General features: G+C 39.6%; 1 protein-coding gene across 2 annotated transcripts in view; it reads left to right on the top strand.

Annotated features, from left to right (window-relative positions):
• ART3 (ADP-ribosyltransferase 3 (inactive)) overlaps positions 1-21,727 on the top strand; it is an 88,092-nt gene that overhangs the window by 38,315 nt on the left and 28,050 nt on the right. Inside the window, exon 1 of one of the 2 annotated variants that reach the window (XM_084883724.1) lies at positions 3,182-3,254. The exons of the other annotated variant lie outside the window; for it this stretch is intronic. The gene's annotated coding sequence lies outside the window, so the exon portion shown is untranslated. Of the gene's footprint in view, positions 1-3,181; positions 3,255-21,727 lie in introns of those variants that run through there. 2 annotated transcript variants of the gene reach the window in all.

Here is a 21,727-nt window from a genome sequence, read left to right as displayed (position 1 = left end):
CAACCAGGAGCTATGACGTGTGCTGATCACCAGGGGGCACATGCATGGAACATGGCAGGTATCGGCAGCAGGCAGCACTGCACAGAATATGGTAGGCATTGGCAGAAGTGGGATGGTGGTGCAGGTGAGCGGGGGTGCCAGACCAAGGTGGTGTGCCAGTCACTGTCATCTGGACTAGCCTCTGGTAGTTACTGAAAATTCTTTGCTCCCACGTGCCACAGTCCTGCCCAGCACTCGCACTTACTATTGGCACCAGACCCACTTGCACCCGCTGCAGCAGTAGAGCTGCCATTTGCATCCACAGCTAGCACCCAAGGCACTGGCCCCAATTACTCAGTGCTGTCAGTGGGTGCAAGCAGCAGCTACCAGCCCCAATCGCCCCTCAGAGCTACTCCCCCTGCTTCTGAGGGGTGATTGGGCTGGCAGCCTCCTCTCATACCTGCTGCCAGTGACAGCCCCCCTTGCACCCACTGCTAGCACTGTCCCCACTCACACCCACAGCTGGCACAGGAGCCACCACTCAACCCTACTGCCAGTGCCTCGTGCAGGTCCCGATCACTCAGCACCATCAGTGGGTATGAGCAACAGCTGCCAGTCCAGATTGCCCCTGAGGGCTTCTCCACCTCCCCTTGCTCCTGAGGGGCGATCAGGGCAGTAGCCTCCTCTCACACCCACTGACAGCACCAGCCCCACTTGCACCTGCTGCTGGTGCCGGCCTCAATCACTCCACGCCATCAGCACGTGGGAGCGATGGTGGCAGAGTGGGGCTGTCAGCAGACAGAGGACTGGGCGCCACGGCAGGAGGGGCTGGTGGGCGGTGGGGAGAGGTGTGGAGGATGGGCCAAGACCCATAGCTGTGCCCACCTCACAGCCCACCGTTCCTTTCAGGATGCATGAATTCATGCATTGGGCCCCTAGTATTAAATAAAGAAGGAATGGAGAGGGGAGAGATGTGCTTTTTGTTTTATTTTAGAAACTTTTCTAAGTCTCCCTAGTCTTTTTGTTCTTTTCCTCTTCACTAAGTCATTATATATGCTTCATTGTTCTTTCTCTTTTATTAAGCATGACAAAGATTAAACTGCACTGTCTTTTTGGTAACACTTGCCTGTTCTCTTGTTTCTGGAATTGGATTGTTTCAGGTTCAACCACTCAACCAAGTTTTCCCTTAAATTTAAAGGAGACTCCAAGGAAACTAATCTAGTTTCTATAATTAATCAATAGACTCTTCTACCTTAAATACCCTTTAATCTGTGAATCATCTGAAGTTTTAGTTATGATCTCATGTTACTCGTTTAATGCAGACTTTTCAAATGTTTTTAAGTTTTTAAAATATTTTCAAGTGGGTAGAGATTAATGCAGAACATTTAAAGATTTAATTCTCAACCCACCATTCACTAAGACTATAAAAATATATTGATTACAAAAATTAAAACTAATATCATGGATATTTTGTCTAGATAAATTAGTGAAAAGTGGGTTAGAAAGGAAACTTAACATTCCTATCCTAGCTAATAAAAGAGAAATATGCAAATTGACTGTCATTCCAACACATGAGATGGCTGCCCCCATGTGGACACAAGATGGCCAGCAGGGGAGGGCAGTTGTGGGTGATCAGAACAGCAGGGGAGGGCAGTTGGGAGGGACCAGGTCTGTAGGGGAGGGTAGTTGTGGGGAGGGGCAGACTTGCAGGAGAGGGAAGGTGGGGGGAACCAGGCCTGCAGGAAAGGACAATTGGGGGTGACCAGGCTGTCAAGGGAGGGAAGTTAGGGGTTACCAGGCCAGCAGGAGAAGGCAGTTAGGGGCAATCAGACAGGCAGGCAAGCGAGTGGTTGGGAGCCAGCAGTCCTGGATTGTGAGAGGGATGTCCCAGATAGGAGAGGGTGCAGGCAGTGCTGAGGGACACCCCCTGCCCCATGTACCAATTTTGTGCATCAGACCTCTAGTTTATTATAAATTACTATTGCTTAACAGAATCCTATTATTTGTTTTTATAGAAGGCTGATGACTGGACTCACTCCTAGAGAAGAGGTTGTCATACATGTGATAAGCACCTAAAATAATATAAATATACTGAACATATTGAGGTAGAATCCTTAACTCTTAAGAGTACAGTAATATAGTACCTGATGCTCTGTCATAAAGGGATTAGTACATTTAGGGAGCTGCCAGTGGACATTTTTAGGAGCCCTTAATGGAATACTATTTCTGTGATTTTTTTACAATATTATTTAAATACTCTTCCCCCAAATCAGACAAATCGTGCAGGATATATCCAAGGCAGCCATTAGGCACCAGCAAGTCTTAGAAAAAGTTATAAAAACAATTTTTTAAAAATAATTAAGATAGCCGAAACCGGTTTGGCTCAATGGATAGAGCGTCGGCTTGGGACTGAAGGGACCCGGGTTCGATTCTGGTCAAGGGCATGTACCTTGGTTGCGGGCATATCCCCAGTAGGGGGTGTGCCAGAGGCAGCTGATCGATGACTCTCTCTCATCGATGTTTCTAACTCTCTATCTCTCTCCCTTCCTCTCTGTACAAAATCAGTAAAATATATTTAAAAAAAATAATTAAGATATTTAAAAGCATTCCGAAGAGTTAGTGCATTTTGAATAAAGATGTTTGAGTCTGTATTTGATCTGTTTCTTGTACTTTAATATAAGAAGACATTTGCAAAAGCTGTACCCTGCTAATGCAATTTGGTATTTGAGAATGAGATCTACCAGAGCTCACATTTCATAAGGATGATTTAATCCTTAATATGTACTACCCCAAACATTGTAGTCTTAAGTGGATGTACAAAAGGGCTAATTTTCAGTGGCCACCATCACTATACTGACCTTTCCATGCTTGAGAGAGCCACTGCCAGCCATTTACCTTCCCTCCCCTTGTCAGAATGCCAGAAGGAATGAAATCAGAACCTTGGCACTCCTTGAAAGAATGATTACTGAACTCTGTACCAAATTTCTGATGTTAAAGGGGAGATAGGTATCTGTACTCTGGAAAGATGAGACAAAGAGAAGAAATAAGCTTTTAGCTTCCAGTGATTGAAGATTTGAAAAATAGTTATAATTCAATTTACTTGGCTTTTAAACTGTGCCTGTTCATGCTGATGAGATACAGGCTGTCTATATCTTTTTCCTGGAGTTGGATAGATTTCCATTGTCTTAATTTATTACACAGGAGAGGGTTTTCTAAGCTAAGCTGCCAGTGATTTCCTGGACTACAACTCTTGATCTTGGTATCTCCCCTGCCAGGTAAGTATGAACTATAAGTCTTTAATTTTCTTGAAAATCATTTATGCTTTTGATCTACCATTCCTCTTCTTAAAAGAGAACTTAATACTACCTTTTTGGAAGGAGTGTTATCATATAATCATTATATGCTTTCTTTAGCTTGGACAAACATAGTAAATATTGTTTCTTTTATCCAGAACCAAATTTACTTGCCTTAGGATGTTATATTTTGCCAAGTGAATACGGACAAGTTGATTTTCTAAAAGTATAATTAATAAATGTCAAAAGAGAAGCTTCTTGGTTTCTTTTCACAGTAATTCAGAGAGGGAGAAAAGAACATAGGTTTGAAAATGAATTGCTTTCCTTTGGAATTTTTGGTAAAATTTTAAAACTTCGTATGTTAAAATTTAGAACTCAGAAGAAGAAACTATCAAGTCTGTTACTTTTTTGATTAGACTAACCATCTTTTCAGTGCCCTCTAGACTACTCGCCACAGAACATTTGCTGTAATTTGCATGTATTTGAGCCAGGAGCAGTGGGTTGTACAAAACAGCTTCAACATCACCATACATTGCAGAGAAATCTTTTTTCTCGCTACAAAGGCAGCTCTGTGCATGGCCTTAAGTTGGCTGCTTGGAAAATGACCGCCATCAACAACTGCCCAATCAATGTGGATGCTAATGTTAATTTTCCAAGTTGGGAAACAGCATGCCTATTGTTAGGGGATAAAAACATGTGAGAGATTAGCAGTGAGCAACTTTATAAACAGCTAATTGAAAGAAGCTTGATTCAGTAAGAAGAGGGAAAAGTGTGTGGTAGCTTCACTTATCATTAGTTTATTATCTCTGCTACTTAAGCTGGAAAACGGGGGAAATAGATCTGGCTGGTATTATTTGAGGGCTAATTAGAAAGAGAGTAAATGCACAAAAGGAGTTTGCCTGGAGAGATGTGTCCTGCATGTGAATGTTAGAGGAGCTATGTATGCAAGGTATGAGCTACATTGCATTGTATGTTTTTTTTAATAGAATAAATAAAATGTCCATTTATATGGAATATTTCAGTCCCATAGCTTGCCAGTATGAACTAAGGGTTAACTAAATGGAATGTTTGAAATAGGAGATATAATTAGGAATGTGAAAAAATATGATTGGAAAGACATTTTTTGGTTATAAATATTACATTATCTTGATACTTACAAGGACTTTCTTTTGGATTCAAGACAGGAACAACTCTTTTTAAATATTTAGATAGACTGTATATTATTTTGTACATTATGATAAGTGCTATTTTCATTTTTAATTATAAAGCCAAGAAAACATTCTTCTTTTTCCTATTTCTAAGATTTTCCTAACTTCCTGACTCCACTTTAGAATCATAAAACCTAGCTTACTTTCTCTATTTCTTGCTTTCTTATTCTACTTTTAATGTGTAGGTAGATAAGCAGTAAGAGGTGTGGTCAGGGAAACGGGGCTCACTCCTCAGCTCTGGTTTCCTATCTCTCACCTTGTCTCTTTAGTTGGGGGCTGGGTATACCATGGTAACAGGAAGGGTGGTGGGGACCATAGTAATTGCCATTGTTGTTTGGATGCCTGCCATGTGCCAGGTGTTGTGCATAGTGTCTCATGGGTTCTTATAATATTTCTGTAAGCAAGAGAACCACTGTTCTCTTTTTAAACAAGAACATGGGGCTTCAAGAGATTATGTAACTCTTTCCCCAAATCATTGAACACATTTAGTAAGTAGCAGAGTCAGGGGACAGCAGCAGAAAAAGCACACTGGATATCCTGTTGTTGTTTTTTGTGATTAAAATGGCGGACTGAAAGGCCACCTCAGAGGTCTGACTGTATAACCCCCAGACCCATGGCTCCCTGGAAAATAGAAAACTCAAAAAAAAATTGGAGTAACTTGGAATAAATAGAATCCGAGGGTCCTGGTGAGAAAGCAATCAGGAAAGCTTTAGAAAATCCAGAGCCTCATTTAATTTATATGTCATTGAATTCCAGGAGGATGATGAATGTGAGGCTTCTTAAAACTTAATCTTTTTAGTAATGTTTACCCTCTATTTTCCCATCATGACTAGCAGTATTAAACCATAGAAAACTTAAGAATAACTGATGCTTATTCAGAGGTAGAGAAAAAGGGAAGAAGCCTGTGTTCTTTCTACAATTTGATGGGGTGGACAGAAACTTTGGTCTGAAGCAACAGTAGGCAGCTAGCATGTTGATTCTGTCCCTGGGAATTTATTCCAGATAAGGGCCTTAGGTCCTTCCAGAGGAAACAGGAAGGATAGAGAAGGAGGAAAAGCAACTGCTGGAGGTCATCAGTGACAATGCTGCTCCCTTATTCCCATCCCTCCATCCCACTGCCTTCTACTTTTCTCTAGCCTGTATTCCATATAAATAGCCTGTATTCTATCTAAATGGTAGCCCTATCCCTGGATAGTGTTTATAAGTGGTTAGAGCATTGACCTGTGCACCAAAGGGTCACGGGTTCGATTCCTGGGCAAGGACACTTACTTGAGTTTGTGGATTTACTCTCTACCCGCTGTGGGGGCACATGTGAGAGGCAACCAGTCCATGTGTCTCTCTCATGACACATCAGTATTTCTCTCTTCCTCTTTTCCTCTCCCCCTCTCTCCCTCTCTCCCTCTTCTCATCTCCCCCTTTCTTCCTCTCCTTTTCCCTCTTCTTCTCCCTCTGTTTCTCCTTCTCCCTCTGCTTCGTCCTCCCTCCTTCCATCCCTCCCTCCTATCCACTCTCTCTGAAAAGCAATAGAAAAAAATATCCTCAGGTGAAGATTAACAAAACAAAAAATAAACAGTAGCCCTACTTGTTACCTCTCTCCTCATCCAAGCCCCTTCTTTTTCAGAACCCTTGAAGTTTGATTTTACATATTTGGAAGAATGTCAGGGATCAGCCCAGTTAGTAGATGGTGTCTATGAGAGTTAAATTAGTAGAGGGAGACTTCTATTTATACCTGTGGTGTCTTCCCAAATTCTGAAGAATGTGTTGAGTCCAAAGCTGAGTCAGGAAATCCAGAGACATGTAAACGTATTGCCAAAAGTGGGGGACTCCAGAAATAAATAGTTCTCAAATTGTCAGGGATATGAGAGTTAGGGAAAAGGCAAAAGAGAAGCAATTTTAGAGTGAGAGAAGAGTGGGCCTGGGAATTGACAGGAATCAACATTATGGTTTAACAGACAAAGTAATGGGGCATTGGATGTGTTTATATAGACCAGGAAAGAGGCAGAGCTCCTGTCAGATTGGGCACAGAGTCAATAAGCGAAAAAGATGTACTGTTTTTGACATCTCAAGTTGAGGCCCATAATACATTTCTCCATAGAAAAATAATACATTTCTAGGCTAGCCTGCTGAAATAGAGTTAACTCAGAGAGAAGCTGACCTATAGGCTTTGTCATCTTGATAGAAAAAAATGGGCCTTTAAATGAACTTTTGAATTAAGTCCCCTTGATATGTGGGGAAATACCTGTAAATTAGAATAAAAATTAGCCAAACTTTGAGATCTTATCATGGCTGACAGATATTAATTAAAAAAGAATTTACTCTTGAACATTGATAGCAGCCAGTTTGGTTTTTATCCATAATATTTGAAGCTCTGCTGCTGCATTATTTTTTTCTCTTCAGAGGCTTCTCATGGCCTGCTGACTGATGTAGATAGCTGTGCTGGAAGCTAGGGAGTCCCAACTGAGTTGGTCAGAGAAGAAACCTTTTTTTATAAAGTGCTAATTGCTCATAAAAGTCAGGTGCAGTTTGTACAATAAGTTTAAGTAGAATCAGACTTCATTTAGAATTTAGCCAAGAAGTTCTGCGGTCACTTTCATGAATGTTTTGATTACCATGAATGCCTTTTTCATCTTACTGTCAAGATTACCTGTTTTGTTTCTTTTTTAAAACCCAAATAAATAGCCATTATAACAATGGTTTATATTATTTAAATGTTATTTGGGTTTGTATTCTTTAAAATTGAAGAAATACTGTGGATAGGAGCTTTGGGAGTCTGAATGAGTTTCCAGATAATATAGAGACTGAACCTGAGCTTCCTATAACTGCCACCAGGCTTTTATACTGCTCTAAAGAAAGATTCTGTCTTTGAGTGATATAGAAAGTTGATAAAATGCATGTATTAGCAGTTACTGACTCAGTAAACTTTAAAATTCTAGGAATCAATCATTGCTGATGCATTTGTATAGAGAAATTCATTTCTATCTTTCTGTTACCTTGTGCAAAAAAGAGGGGGGGGTTATTATTTAAAAGGTGAGAAAAAGAACAGGAATTTTACACACACACACACTACAAACATAGTAAGCATGGTCTTTTTGCAGAAGAAACTTATGTTTGTCTTTTTCTATAGTTAGGGCTTTCCCCCTATGTTTTGAATTAAATTTGTAAATTTATAAGGGGCTTTTTTTCTGTTGCCTTTATATTCATGGTGCAGGGGAAGAATCTGAAGGCAGGTATTTGCTTTGGAAAGTCCAAAGGCATAAGTTCTTTTAGTTTTCTTACTGTCTTCCCTTCCCTTTCTCTTGCCTTTTTTTTCTTTATTTTTCTCTCTCCATTCTTACTTTTCTTTCATTCTTTTTATTGATGCTTTATTAATGTTGCATAGAGATCCTACATATCATAATTTTCACTTATAAATACAAATGTAAATAAGAACAAACTACTTTCAAGTAATTAAAAATACTTTAACCAAATGTTGATGGACTTATTCTCAATTAAATATGTAGTTTGAAACAAATCTAAAGCTACAACTGACTAAAATTTATGATTAAATTATATACTACCATAATACAATCATTTATCAAAGAAAAAATAACACCCAATAATAGTTAAATCCAATAAGAAAGTTTTAGCATTTATAACTACAATATGTTCTTTTTACTTCACTTACTGTCCTCATTCTTAGTACTTATTTATCTTCACACTAGAGAAGGACATATTGAGCCTGGTTCTCTTTCATTATTTTTTAAAAATTTAAGTTTATTGGGGTGACATTGGTTAATAGGATCATTTAGATTTTAAGTGTATGATACAAAATCTGTGTTACAGAGCCTGGTTTTTTTGAACTGCGATCAGGGTCATAATTATCTGAGGTTACCCTGAAGATTTCTTCAGAGCCATTAGTCATTCCTAAAATTACTCTAGCCAGTGCCTTTTCCTTTCTGGAAATATCATTCATCACATTATTCCCTCCAATCCCAAGCTCTCCATTCTCTGTAACACTTCTCAGTGGCTTCTAAAGCTTTGGAGAAATCATCCTACTCATAGGCTTGAAGCAAATTAGGTCATTTTACAATCCTTACTACAGGCCACAAAGTGATTATTGGGTAGTTCATTATCCAAATTTCAGAAAAAAGAAAACAGGTACAAAAAGAGATGAAGTGATTTATTAACAATCCCTGACATTTGTTTAGCACCTTGACTTTATGGGTTACAATGTATCATAAAATCTGATGTGCAAAATACAGTTTTGTGAAGTAGGCAGGGCAGATATCCTTTTACAAATGAAGACACTGAAGCTCAGACATGAGTCACTTGCCTAGAGTGGCACAAATAGAAACTGGTGTCATATGCTCTAGTCAGTTTAGCTCAGTGGATAGAGTGTCAGCCTGCAGACTGAAGAATCTTGGGTTCAAGGGCATGTACCTCATTTGCAGGCTGGACCTGGTAGGGTGCCTGCAGGAGGCAACCAATTAATGTGTCTCTTTTTCTGTCTCTCCTCCTCCTTTCCATTCTCTCTAAAAATCAGTGGAAAATATTCTTGGGTAAGAATTAATAATAACAAAAAGAAACTGGTGTCATTAGAACTTGAATGCAGATCCTTTGATTTCTAGCCCACAGCACCTCTCCTTGTCACATCACAGTGGCTCTTAATAAATTGAGCATGTGATGAGCAGTGCATCCATCTTTAACACCATGCACTAAAACTGGACTCAGTATACATTATGTAAATGCCTTGAAGTCTGAGGAAAATGAATACTGTTGCCTTGGAAGCACAATCTGTGTATCATTTTCAGTCGCGTTCTATGTAGTCCTATTGATAAATGATAACTAGTATGTGAATAATTCTATAATTGCCATAATTATAAACACAGATATAGATGATAATAGATTGGAGATAAACTATAATACAAGATAGTATGTTGGTATTAAAATAGTTCCAATGGGAATGTAAATTAGTCAACTTTCAGAAACCCATCCTATATAATAAAGAGCTAATATGCTAATTAGACTGAACAGCAGAACGGAGCTCCTTGCACGAATTTCATGTATCAGGCCTCTAGCATTAAATAACAACCTTGGTTAAAATATCAATACAAAATGGATTTTAAGATCCTGATTTTCTATAATACATTTTCAAATTTTTAAGAATCAACAAGTTTTAATAAATGTTTTCCATTTTACTTAATCCCCATGATCCTCAAGTAGGTGCTTTCACCAGTTAAATTTAAAGAAAATTAGACTAAGTCATACTGTTAAGTTTGGATCTATATTTGAGACTATACATTTCTGTACATCAGTGTCAATAAAGACTCAAGCATTTAAATCATCTTATAATCCTTTTTTTTTTAAAAAACCCTCACTGAAGTATTTTTCCCCCATTGATTTTTAGAGTGTTAAAGAGGGAAGGAAATATTAATGTGAGACACATTATTTGGTTGCTTCCTACATGCGCCCCATCCAACCAGAGCTGGCAATTGAACCTGCAACCCAGGTACTCAGGCTGACACTCTAACTACTATATACCACCAGCTAGTACACATCTTGCAGTTCTTTATCTACTGAACACCTGTTTTAGATTCATGACCTTAGCTTTTATAAGTCCTCAGGAAGACATTAAGTCTGTCTTGACAGATTTGTTCTACAGAAACCTGTGGTTTCCAGCCCATGTACTATCTCATAGAGCAGCACTAAAGGAAATAACTTTCCACCAAACCAAACCTAGTAGTTGAGTTTTAGTAGGCTTGAGTGCTATCTTAATTAATTTGGCCAGGGTCCTAGACTTCCAAGTTTTATTTTTGGTCAGAACTTCAAAATCTTTGAAAGAACTCTGAACACTGGAGGAAATTATAATTTACCCCTGGGATCAATGAGGATCCTGTCTGCACACAAGCATTTGGTCATCAGTTTTTTGCAGGATATACAAAGCCAGTTTCTGGAACTTTAGGATAACCCAAAAGTCTCTACTATTTACACAGCATGTTAGATTTTTATGATAAGCCCTGGTATGTTTAAAATTTAGATTGCTGAGACCCATCTCAAGATTTTTAAAAAAATATATTTTATTGATTTTTTACAGAGAGGAAGGGAGAGAGATAGAGAGCTAGAAACGTCGATGAGAGAGAAACATTGACCAGCTGCCTTTTGCACACCCCTTACCGAGGATGTGCCCACAACCAATGTACATGCCCTTGACCGGAATCGAACCTGGGACCTTTCAGTCCACAGACCGACGCTCTACCGCTGAGCCAAACTGGTTTCGGCACATCTCAAGATTTTGATTAGCAAAACTAAAGGGGTAGACGTGGGCAAAATGGGTGAAGGGGATCCAGTGTATGGTGAAAGAGGTTAACTAGACTTGTGGTGGTGATCACTTTGTAGAGTATACAAATATCAAATTATTATGTTGAATACATGAAACTAATGTTATATGATAAATTTACCTCAAAAGAAAAGATAGCCGGGACCGGTTTGGCTCAGTGGATAGAGCGTCGGCCTGCGGACTGAAAGGTCCCAAGTTCGATTCCGGTTGAGGGCATGTACCTTGGTTGCGGGCACATCTCCAGTAGGGGGTGTGCAAGAGGCAGCTAATCGATGATTCTCTCTCATCGATGTTTCTAACTCCCTATCCCTCTCTCTTCCTCTCTGTAAAAAATCAATTAAAAAAAATATATATATATAAAGAAAAGATAGCAAAACAAAGCATTAAAAAAAGGTGTCAGACCCATTTATGTAATCAACTCTTCTTACTTATAAGAGGAACTACCCCTTTTAGTTTTGCTTCCCTTTCTTTAAAAGCAAAGATTTCCTGTTTCAGAAGGGAGTAGGATTAAAATAAAAGGCATGAAGTTATCTTCAGTTTCCTTTTAAGTTTGAATGATGTTCCAACAATAGTTACTTCACGGGGCTTTCCAGCTTTAGGAAGAGTTAAAAACTAAACTCTTGATTATATTAGCCATGCCCAGGGACTGAGTTTTCCAATATTCTTCATGTTATATAAAATTTTCACGTTTTTCTTTTCTTTTTTTTTTTTTTTTTTCTTTCTTTTTTTTAATTTTTATTATTTTTTTTAATAAATTTTTATTGTTCATATTATTACAAGTGTTCCTTTCCCCCCCTTCCCACCCCACCCTCTGCCCTTTCCCCACTCCCCATTGTCCTCATCCATAGGTGCACAGTTTATATGTTCAGTCTCTTCCCACATTCCCCTCTCCCCTTTTCCCCAAGAATCATCAGTTCACTCCCCTTCCATACCTCTGATTCTACAATATTATATTCAACAGTTAATATTGTTCATCAGATTTTTTTTTTAATTTCCTTGGTTTTTAGATTCACTTGTTGATAGTTACGTATTTGTTGTTCATAATTTTTATCTTTATTTACTTTCTCTTCTGAAAGAACCCCCTTCAGCAATTCATATAATTCTGGTTTGGTGGTGATGAACTCCTTTAGCTTTTTTTTATTAGTAAAGCTCTTTATCTGACCTTCGATTCTGAGTGATAGCTTTGCTGGGTAGAGTATTTTTGGCTGTAGGTTCTTGCTATTCATCACCTTGAATATTTCTTGCCATTCCCGTCTGGCCTGCATGGTTTCTGTTGAGAAATCAGCTGACAATCCTATAGGTGCTCCTTTATAGGTAACCACCTGCTTAGCTCTTGCTGCTTTTAATATTCTCTCTTTGTCCTTTGCTCTTGGAATCTTAATTATGATTTGTCTTGGTGTGGTCCTCTTTGGATTCCTCTTATTTGGAGTTCTGTGTGCTTCCTGGACTTGTAAGTCCAATTCTTTCCCCAGGTGGGGGAAGTTTTCTAACACTATTTCTTTCAGTATGTTTTCGATATCTTGCTCTCTCTCATCTTCTGGGACCCCCATGATTCTGATGTTGGATCGTTTGAAGTTGTCCCAGAGGTTTCTTACATTATCTTCAATTTTCTGGATTCTCTTGCCTTCTAGCTTCTGCAGAGGAGTGTCTTCTGGCTCTTTATGTTCCAAATCTTTGACTTGATTCTTGCGATCTTCTATTCTGTTTTTAGGACTCTGTAGAATATTTTTTATTTCAGACAATGTATTCTTTATTTCTTGTTGATCCCTTAGCATTTCTTGTTGATCCCTTTTCATATCCTCATAGGTCTCATTTATTTTATCGGCCTTTTCTAGGAGTCTCTTGAAAAACCCTATAAGTGTGGTTTTGAACTCTATATCCAGTCGCTTTTTGTCCTCCATTTCTTTCGTTTGTGATCTATTTGGTTTAGGCATTTTCGCAGGCAGCTTTTCTGATGGGGCGGAGTTTCAGGGTGGAGCCTACAGCCTTGGCTTCCGTCAGCCCCGCCCTATGCGACTCCTGAGACTCAGGGTCTTTCAGAACTTGTTGCAAGCTCCTCTGAGAGAAAGGTGCCCTCGATTTTCGCCTGCTACCAAACAGTGTAAGCTCTCCCGCAATGGGCCCGAAACGGGGGTTCAGTTCAGTTGGAAGTGGAGTTGGAGGTGGCGTTCAGAGCAGTCTGGAGCCTGTCTCCTTCCCGCCAGGGCAGTCCTACGGCACAGCCGGCCGGCCCTTCTCTGCGCGCTGTGTGCGCGCCTCTGGGACCTCCTTTCGCTGCTTCCCCGAGTACCGCCTTACAGCCCAGCTCCCTCTGGATGAGCCTGGGTCCCCAGGGTCTGGCCTAGAACGGGGGTTCAGAGCAGTTGGGGGCCCAGCACAGTCCGAGTGTTTCTCTCCTTCCCGCTAGGGAACGCCAGCCAGGCACTCGGCCTCCCTCCTCTCCGGCTCCGTCCTCTCCGCGCGCGCCGCGTGTCTCCGTACCTTGGGCTTTTACAGCTCCTCCGCGCTTCCTTCTGGTTTTCTCCTTGCTTCTCGTTGTAGAATTTCCAGTCAGTTGACTTTCCTGTAGTTCTGGGTAATGTCCATTTTATATTTTAGTTGTATTTTATTGAAATTGTTGCGTGCGGCTGCGGCTAGGTGTCTACCCGAGCAGCCATCTTGGATTCTCCCAGTTTTTTTTTCAAATTTTCACGTTTTTCATAGTGCTCTTTTATGCATTTAAAGAGGAAATGTTCAGGGCTACAAGTAAAAATTCTTCTTTTTATTCCCCTCTTGCTTAGGAAGGCATACCTTCCACGGGGCTTTTCCAATCAGATCCTTTTTACCCTTGTTTAATGTCGTTAATCCACCTACTTTTAGTCAGATAAGACAAAAAATATGTTTTCGTTATGTTTCAGAGTCTTAGTACTTAGTTTATGTATGCCTTGAGATGAAAAAGATTGAAAATCTCTGGCCTAGAACATTTTAGGTGCTCAATAAAATAAATGTTTCTCTAAATAGTTTTAAAAAAACTGTTCCACAGTAGACTCAGTTACTTTATTTCTGTGGTGAATATTTATAGGTTGGACTCAGATGTTTTGCTTTAGATTTATTGAGAACCAATCAAGTTATCTGATTTAAATAATAACAAACATAAAGGCTAACTATAGATTTCAATGTAAAAAAAATTTTGGAGTGAAATATAGAGCTGCAAAAGAGATTTGTAAGACAATAGAGGGTTATCTAAGAACAGTTGCAATTCACTTGGCTTTGGCTTCTATCAGCACACAGGAAAATAGTTATTGGATAACTTTATGCTTTCCACTTACAGGTACTCCTGTCACAACGGTGATGAAAATAAAGCTGATGTACAAATATTAAAGCATTGACATTGAATACTATGGTCTGACATATAGTGTTGTATGTGAACTTGTGACTGAGTGTATCTGTTTGTAACATTTTTGCTAAGACCTAGAGGTGTATACTTTTAAGTCATAGTTCCTCTAAGTGTTCAGTGAGGCCCAAATTATAATTTCCAGTGACCTGAAATCGGACCCCTTATCTGTCACTGGAAGTCCCTATGAGTAAACCTTCTTCCCAAGGAAGTGGACATTAGATCTAAAAAAAAGTCAAGTTGTTGCCCTTAGGTTCTGAGTATGCTGATACTGTTCCTGCTAATGTTTATCCAGGCAATCTTAAGCCTAGTAATGCTACTGACTTTCTTCCCTCTTTCCATCCCTCTCTTTTTCTTTGATGGACATTTATGAAGTGCCTATAGTGTGAAAGACATACTAATGATACTAGGAGATGTGACAGTATGCTAACATATATCATGAGTGACATATGAGAAATTTCTAAAGGAGTATATTTTGTTTTTGTTTTTTTTAAATATATTTTACTGATTTTTTTTACAGAGAGGAAGGGAGAAGGAAAGAGAGTTAGAAATATTGATGAAAGAGAGACATCGATCAGCTGCTTCCTGCACACCCCCTACTGGGGATGTTATGGGGGTGTGCCTGCAACCAAGGTACATGCCCTTGACCGGAATCAAACCTGGGACCTTTCAGTCCACAGGCCAATGCTCTACCCACTGAGCCAAACTGGTTTCGGCTTAAGGAGTATATTTTGAATATCATACCTCCCACACTTCAATGAACCCACTCCACAAATATACATCTGCACTTTGAAGTCATTGCCATAGAGACCCATTTTCCTTGGTAAGAATGTATTTGTTTCTTTCACTGCAATAGAAAAAGAGTTTGAGAATTAAAGCCTAGAGCTTTAAAAATCTACCAACCAAAAACATGTTCACAAGCATGAAAATATATTACCTTACAATTATTATCTATTGAATGTTATAGGGCTAATATTCTGTATAAGTACCACGTAGATATGCTTTTCATTCCCAGCTATAAAGTCTGTTCTGTTTGTATGTTGATCACCTTTAAAAGTAAGTCTAAGGACAGGAAAAGTTAGATTATGCCAGAGAAAGTTGGTCCATAGGATAGAGGAGAAGGAAATAACATATAGAAAGTGCCCCAAACAAGAACTGAGAGTAGACAAATTGATTCCAGAACAGAAAGAAAGGGAGAATGGGGAAAGATCAGACTCCATGTCCTGGCTCCTATAGACTGAAACCATGGAGAAAGTTGATGTAGCAGTTTAGAAACAACCCAGTATGTTTCAGGAAATTCTTGAGCAGTGGAAATTTTTTTCTTGCCTCTCTTTGGGCCATATTCAAGGTCTCTTAGAAAAATAATATGTCTAATGTGGGACCACCCAGTCAATAAGCTGGAAATAGCAACATAGCAGGATGAGCTGGAAGTAGACATAGGCCCCTCTCCAGTTTTCTGTAAAATCAAGGTGGTTTGATGGAATTCCTAGGTTTTGCTTTGGGCCTCATGAACATCACTGGGGCACAAACCATTTAATCTAGAAGATGTTCAGCAAAGTCGAGGAAGCTCATCTAGGATTTGTGGGAGGACCACCTACTAAGGTGGGAGGACATAGAAATTATTCTTTTGAATACCCAATGCCAGGAGACTGTGGTTTGGAATTTACCAATTGAGCATTCAAAATCTGTAGAGAACACCAAATTACTGAGCCAGTAATTAAATGTCATCATTGTTGGAGACCAGACTAACAGCTACAACTAGCAGAAAACAGACTACAGTTTTCCGCAGTAGCAGAATATTATAATACAATGTAGATGAAGAACCATATGCAAAAAAGGAAACTAGAGAGAGAAACCAAGATAGCAGCATAGGTAAACACCTGAACTTGCTGCCTTACACAACCACTTCAAAACTACAACTAAAAGACAAAATGGACATCATCCAAACCACAGGAAGGCTTGCGAAGTAAAAATTCTACAACTAGAAGGGAAGAGAAAAGCACACTGAGACTCAGAGGAGCTGCATAAGTAAAGTGCAGAGGTACAGAGGCGCATGCGGAGAGGGTTGGCAAGGGAATACGATTTGGCTTTTTCAAACAGCAAGGAGATACAAGCTCCCAACTGCTCTGAACTCCAGTTCCAGGCGAGACTCTAGGGACCCAGACTCATATGGGGAGAAATTGGACTGTCTGGCAACAGGTGGAACTCTAGGGCAGCTTTCTCTCAGAGGTGCTTATAGCTATTACTGTGGGACACTGAGACCCGGGGGTCTTGTAGGGCAGGGCTGATGGGAAGCCATTGCTGTTTGCTTCACCCTGAGTCTCTGCCCCATCCAAGCTGTGCAGAGGCTTATGAATGGCCTGGTCCTTTGAAATCTAAACTTACCTAACAAACTGCAGCTGAGTCAGAGAGACCCAGAACATTCAAAAGAAGGCCCAAGACCCCACAGTAGCTTGCATTGCTTCACAGCTGGGCCTCATTTGGGCACCTTCAAAACCCAAACAAAGAAGAGGAATCTGCAGATCTCTCCGTAGCTCCTGCTGGGTGGCCTCAGGCAGAGGCTAAATTAGCACCTCCTTGGAGATCAATGTCTCCAGGGGTCAGAGTAGGGACCATCCAGATTACAACTCCTCAGATCCATAAGGGACACACTCGGGGCAGACTCATTGAGCACCAAAGCCCCATTGAAGCAAATCTTGCCCCATAAGGGTGTCTCCCGCACCGAAGTTCTCCCATCATAGACACAGCTGATTCTCACAGCCAATTAGCCAGGAGGCCAATTCCTTCCAGTGATACCAACAGCAATCAAGGCTTAACTACAACAAGACTGTGCACACAGCCCACAAAGGGGTGCACCAAGAGTGTCCACCTCAGGTTACTGGGGAGACTGAGTCACTGGGCCCTGCTAGGACTCCTAGCACACAAAGCCACTTTATCAACTCAGGGAAGCAGCCAAAATGTTGAGACAAAGAAACAGCTCACAAATGAAAGAAATGGAGGAAAGCAAACCACTGGATATAGAGTTCAAAACCACGTTTATAAGGGTTTTCAAGAATTTTATAGAAAAGGACAATAAACTTAGTGAGACCCTCGAGTATGTGAAAAAGGACCAACTAGAAATTAAGCATACACTGACTGAAATAAAGAATAATATACACAGATCCAATAGCAGACTAGAGGATCGCAAGAATCAAGTCAAAGATTTGAAATACAAAGAAGCAACACTCAACTGGAAAAGCAAAAAGCAAAAAGAATCCAAAAAGAATCCAAAAAGTTGAAGATAGCTTAAGGAGCCTCTGGGACAACTTCAAGCGTACCAACATCCGAATTATGGGGGTGCTAGAGAAGAGAGAGCAAGATACTGAAAAACTATTTGAGATGAACAAAAACAGACCCAGAGACAGGGAAGCATCGATCAAACTGTCAAACCTCAGAGGGAGGAAGGTAGGGGAGTGTGGGGGAAAGGGAGAGAGATCAACCAAAGGACTTGTATGCATTCATATAAGCCTAACCAGTGATCATGGACAACAGGGGGTGGGGCATACGTGGAGAGGGGTTTACTGTGGAAATGGGGGGATGCAGACAACTATGTGATACCATAATCAATAAAAAATTAAAAAATAAAAATAAAAACCTATTTGAAGAATTAATGACAGAAAACTTCCCCCACCTGGTGAAAGAAATAGACTTACAAGTCAGGAAGTACAGAGAACCCCAAACAAAAGGAATTCAAAGAGGACCTCACCAAGACACATCATAATTAAAATGCCAAGAGCAAAAGACAAAGAGAGAATATTAAAAGCAGCAAGAGAAAAACAGTTATCTACAAGGGATTATCCATATGATTGTCAGCTGACTTCTCAACAGAAATATACAAGTCAGACAGGAGTGGCAAGAAATATTCAGAGTGATGAATAGCTAGAACCTACAACCAAGATTACCCAGCAAAGCTATCATTCAGAATTGAAGGTCAGATAAAGAGCTTCACAGGTAAGAAAAAAGCCAAAGGAATTCATCACCACCAAACCAGTATTATATGAAATGCTGAAAGGTATTCTTTAAGAAGAGAAAGAAGAAAAAAAAGGTAAAGATAAAAATTATGAACAACAAATACATATCAAGTGAATCTAAAAATCAAGTGAATAAAAAATCTGGTGAACAGAATAAACTGGTGAATATACTAGAATCAGGAGCATAGAAAGGGAGTGGACTGACAATCCTCAGGGGAAAGGGGTATGGGAGTGGGGGTGGGGGGGAGAAGCGTGAAGAGACTGGACAAAAATTATATACCTATGGATGAGGACAGTGGGGGAAAGTGGGAGATAAGGGCTAGAGGGTGGGGTGGGAACCGGGTGGAGTGGAGCTATGGGAGAAAAAAAGATGGACAACTGTAATTGAAGAATAAAGATTAAAAAGAGAGAGAGAGAAATAGTGAAAAAACAAACAAAAAGGAAACTAATTCTCTATATTGGAAGTCAATTTAGTTCACAAACCCTCATGTGCACTAAAGGTAGAAACATAATCTTGCCAATTAAAATGTAGTCACTTATAAGTTGAAACAGCCTTTTTACATAATTTTTAAAATGTTCTTATTGATTTTTGAGAGAGAGGAAGGGGGACAGCAAGAAACATCGATCTGTTGCCTCCCTGTTTGAATCCATATCCTGGGCATGTGCCTTGACTGGGAATCAAACTGGCAACCTTTTGGTGCATGGACGGTGCTCAACCAGCTGAGCCACACTTACCAGTGCTAAGTAAATATTTAAATGCATAATTCTTTTCTCCGTTTTCCCCTCTATCCTTCCAAAGAGCAATCTGTTCTGCCATTGGAAGAGAGGTATCATGTTCTGGTCCTGACCTCTAGTGGCCACTTGCCTTCAATGAGATGACTGATTCCGCTTTTTTTTTTTAATCTTCACCTGAGGATATTTTTTCCATTGATTTTCAGAGAATGAATGAGAGAGGGGGGAGGACGGGAGGGGAGGGAGGGAGGGTGGTGGAGAGAAATGGAGGGAGGGGGGAGAGAGAGAGAGAGAGAGACAGAGAGAGACAGAGAGAGACAGAGAGAGACAGAGAGGAGAAAGGTATTGATGTGAGAGAGACATATTGATTAGTTGCCTCCTGCACACAGTAACTGTGGTGCATGTCTGGGAGCCAGCATTCTAACCACTCCAACCACTGAGCCAAACCAACCAGGGCCCTGTTTGGTCTTTGGATGATGGTAATTCACTGCTGACATGTCTTAGTTTTAGTTTAGCCTCCAGTCCCTGTGATACATGATACATGTACTTTGCATTAACTTACCTTTCATGTCTCTTTCAGCCTCTTCCATGGGTCATTGCAACATTTCATATACTTTACAGTGGTGGTCTTTAAATTGAAATATAAATAACTCTGGGGGTACACCAAGACATTCCAAGGAGTATGTGGACAAGGTTGTTGTTTTTTATTACTTTTAAAAAATAGCAGATGTATTTAGGTTTAATTTATATAAATTCCATAAATTTGAAGTGTACAATTAAGTATAACTTTTGACAAATGTATACCATCATGTAACTTCCATACATTCATGATATAAAGCATTTCATCACCTCCAAAAAGTTCCTTCATACTCTTGGTAGTCAATCTCCTCCCTCAACCCAAGGCTGGCCATCACTGGTCTGCTTTCTGTCATTACAATTTTGCCTTTTCTAGAATGTAATTTAAATATTATCATACAGTGCCAAAACCGGTTTGGTTCAGTGGATAGAGCGTCAGCCTGTGGACTGAAAGGTCCTGGGTTCAATTCCAGTCAAGGGCCTGTACCTTGGTTGAGGGCACATCCTTGGTAGGGGGTGTGCAAGAGGCAGCTGGTCAATGATTCTCTCGCATCGATGTGTCTTACTCTCTATCCCTCTCTCTTCCTCTCTGTAAAAAATCAATAAAATATATTTTAAAAAACACCACAGAATTTAAATATTATCATACAGTATATAGCCTGTTGTGACTTTTTAGCATAATGCTTTTGAGATTCATCCATGATGTTGCATGTATGAGTAACTCATTCCTTTTGAAAAATGACATTATTGATATATAATTCAGATACCATAAAATTCACCCATTTAAAGTGTATGAGTTAGTGTGTTTTTTAGCATACTTATTAAATTATGTAATAACCACTATAGTCATTTTTAGAACTACTGATCTAAAAAAGGAAGTTTGTTTCTTTTTATTGATAAGTAGGATTCTATTTGTTTTTCCATTGACCAGTTGATGGAAATTTGATTTTTTTCCTATCTTTTGATTATTATGAGTCAAACTGTTATGAACATTTGAGTACATGTCTGTGTGAACATATGCTTTCATTTCTCTTGGATAAATATCTAGGAGTAGGATTGCTGGGTCTTAACTTGATAAAAATTGTCAAATTGTTTTCAAAAGTAACTTTTGCATTTCTACTAGCAATGTGTGAGAGTTTCATTTGCTTCATTCACATCCTCATCAGCATTTGATGTTATCAGTCTTTTTAATTGTAGCAGTTTTAATGGATATATCATGGTTTTAATTTATATTGACTGATGCCTAATGATGTTGAACATCTTCTGTTGCTTTGTCATTCATACCTTTTCCTGGTGAAATATCAAGTCAAATCTTTTGTCCACACCAAACATTAAAATAAGTCTTTTCCAGCCCTGCCAGCGTGGCTCAGTGGTTGAGTGTTTCACCATAAACCAGGAGATTATGGTTCAATTTCTGGTTGAGGGCCGATTCTCAGTGTGGGGTGTGCAGGAGGCAGCTGATCAATGACTCTCTCATCATTGATATTTCTATTCTCTCTCCCTCTCCCTTCATCTCTGAAATCAATAAAAATATTTTTTTTTATTTATTTATTTTTAAAAGTATATTTTATTGATATTTTACAGAGAGGAAGGGAGAGGGATAGAGAGTTGGAAACATCGATGAGAGAGAAACATCAACCAGCTGCCTCCTGCACACCTCCTACTGGGGATTTGCCCACAACCAATGTACATGCCCTTGACTGGAATTGAACCTGGGACCTTTCAGTCTGCAGACCGATGCTCTATCCACTGAGCCAAACCGGTTTTGGCAAAACATATTTTTTAAATTGATATTTTCCTTGCTTGGAAAAGCTACAGTGTTGATTCAATTCAATTTTGCCTATGCCACATCTACGCATGGGACTAAATGGATCTAAGGCCACCTCATTTACTTGTATTCTAGGTTCTACACCCTTTTGCCTAGTCAAGGACATTGATCCAGGATTTCTCTCTTTCCTGTATTACCAACTCTCATCCTCTCTACTGAGTCATTATTCAAACATGCTATTATTTTCCATCTTTAAAATTTTTTCTCTTGGATTCTCTTCTTTATTTTTTCCTCTAACCCTTTCCATTAAGCTACTTCCTTATTGCTTTTCTCTCCTTTTCAGAAAAACTTTTTGGAAGAGTTGAGTATTTCTCCATTTCCTTTTCTTTCCATTCTCAGGCCATTTTAACCAGGCTTTCATTCCCACTGTTCCATTAAATTTGCTCTTATCAAGGCTGATAATATCGTCCAC

The sequence above is a fragment of the Pipistrellus hanaki genome (assembly GCF_964339955.1).
Source record: "Pipistrellus hanaki genome assembly, chromosome: 1".
Classification (NCBI taxonomy): domain Eukaryota; kingdom Metazoa; phylum Chordata; class Mammalia; order Chiroptera; family Vespertilionidae; genus Pipistrellus; species Pipistrellus hanaki.
This window is presented reverse-complemented; position numbering and strand designations above follow the sequence as displayed.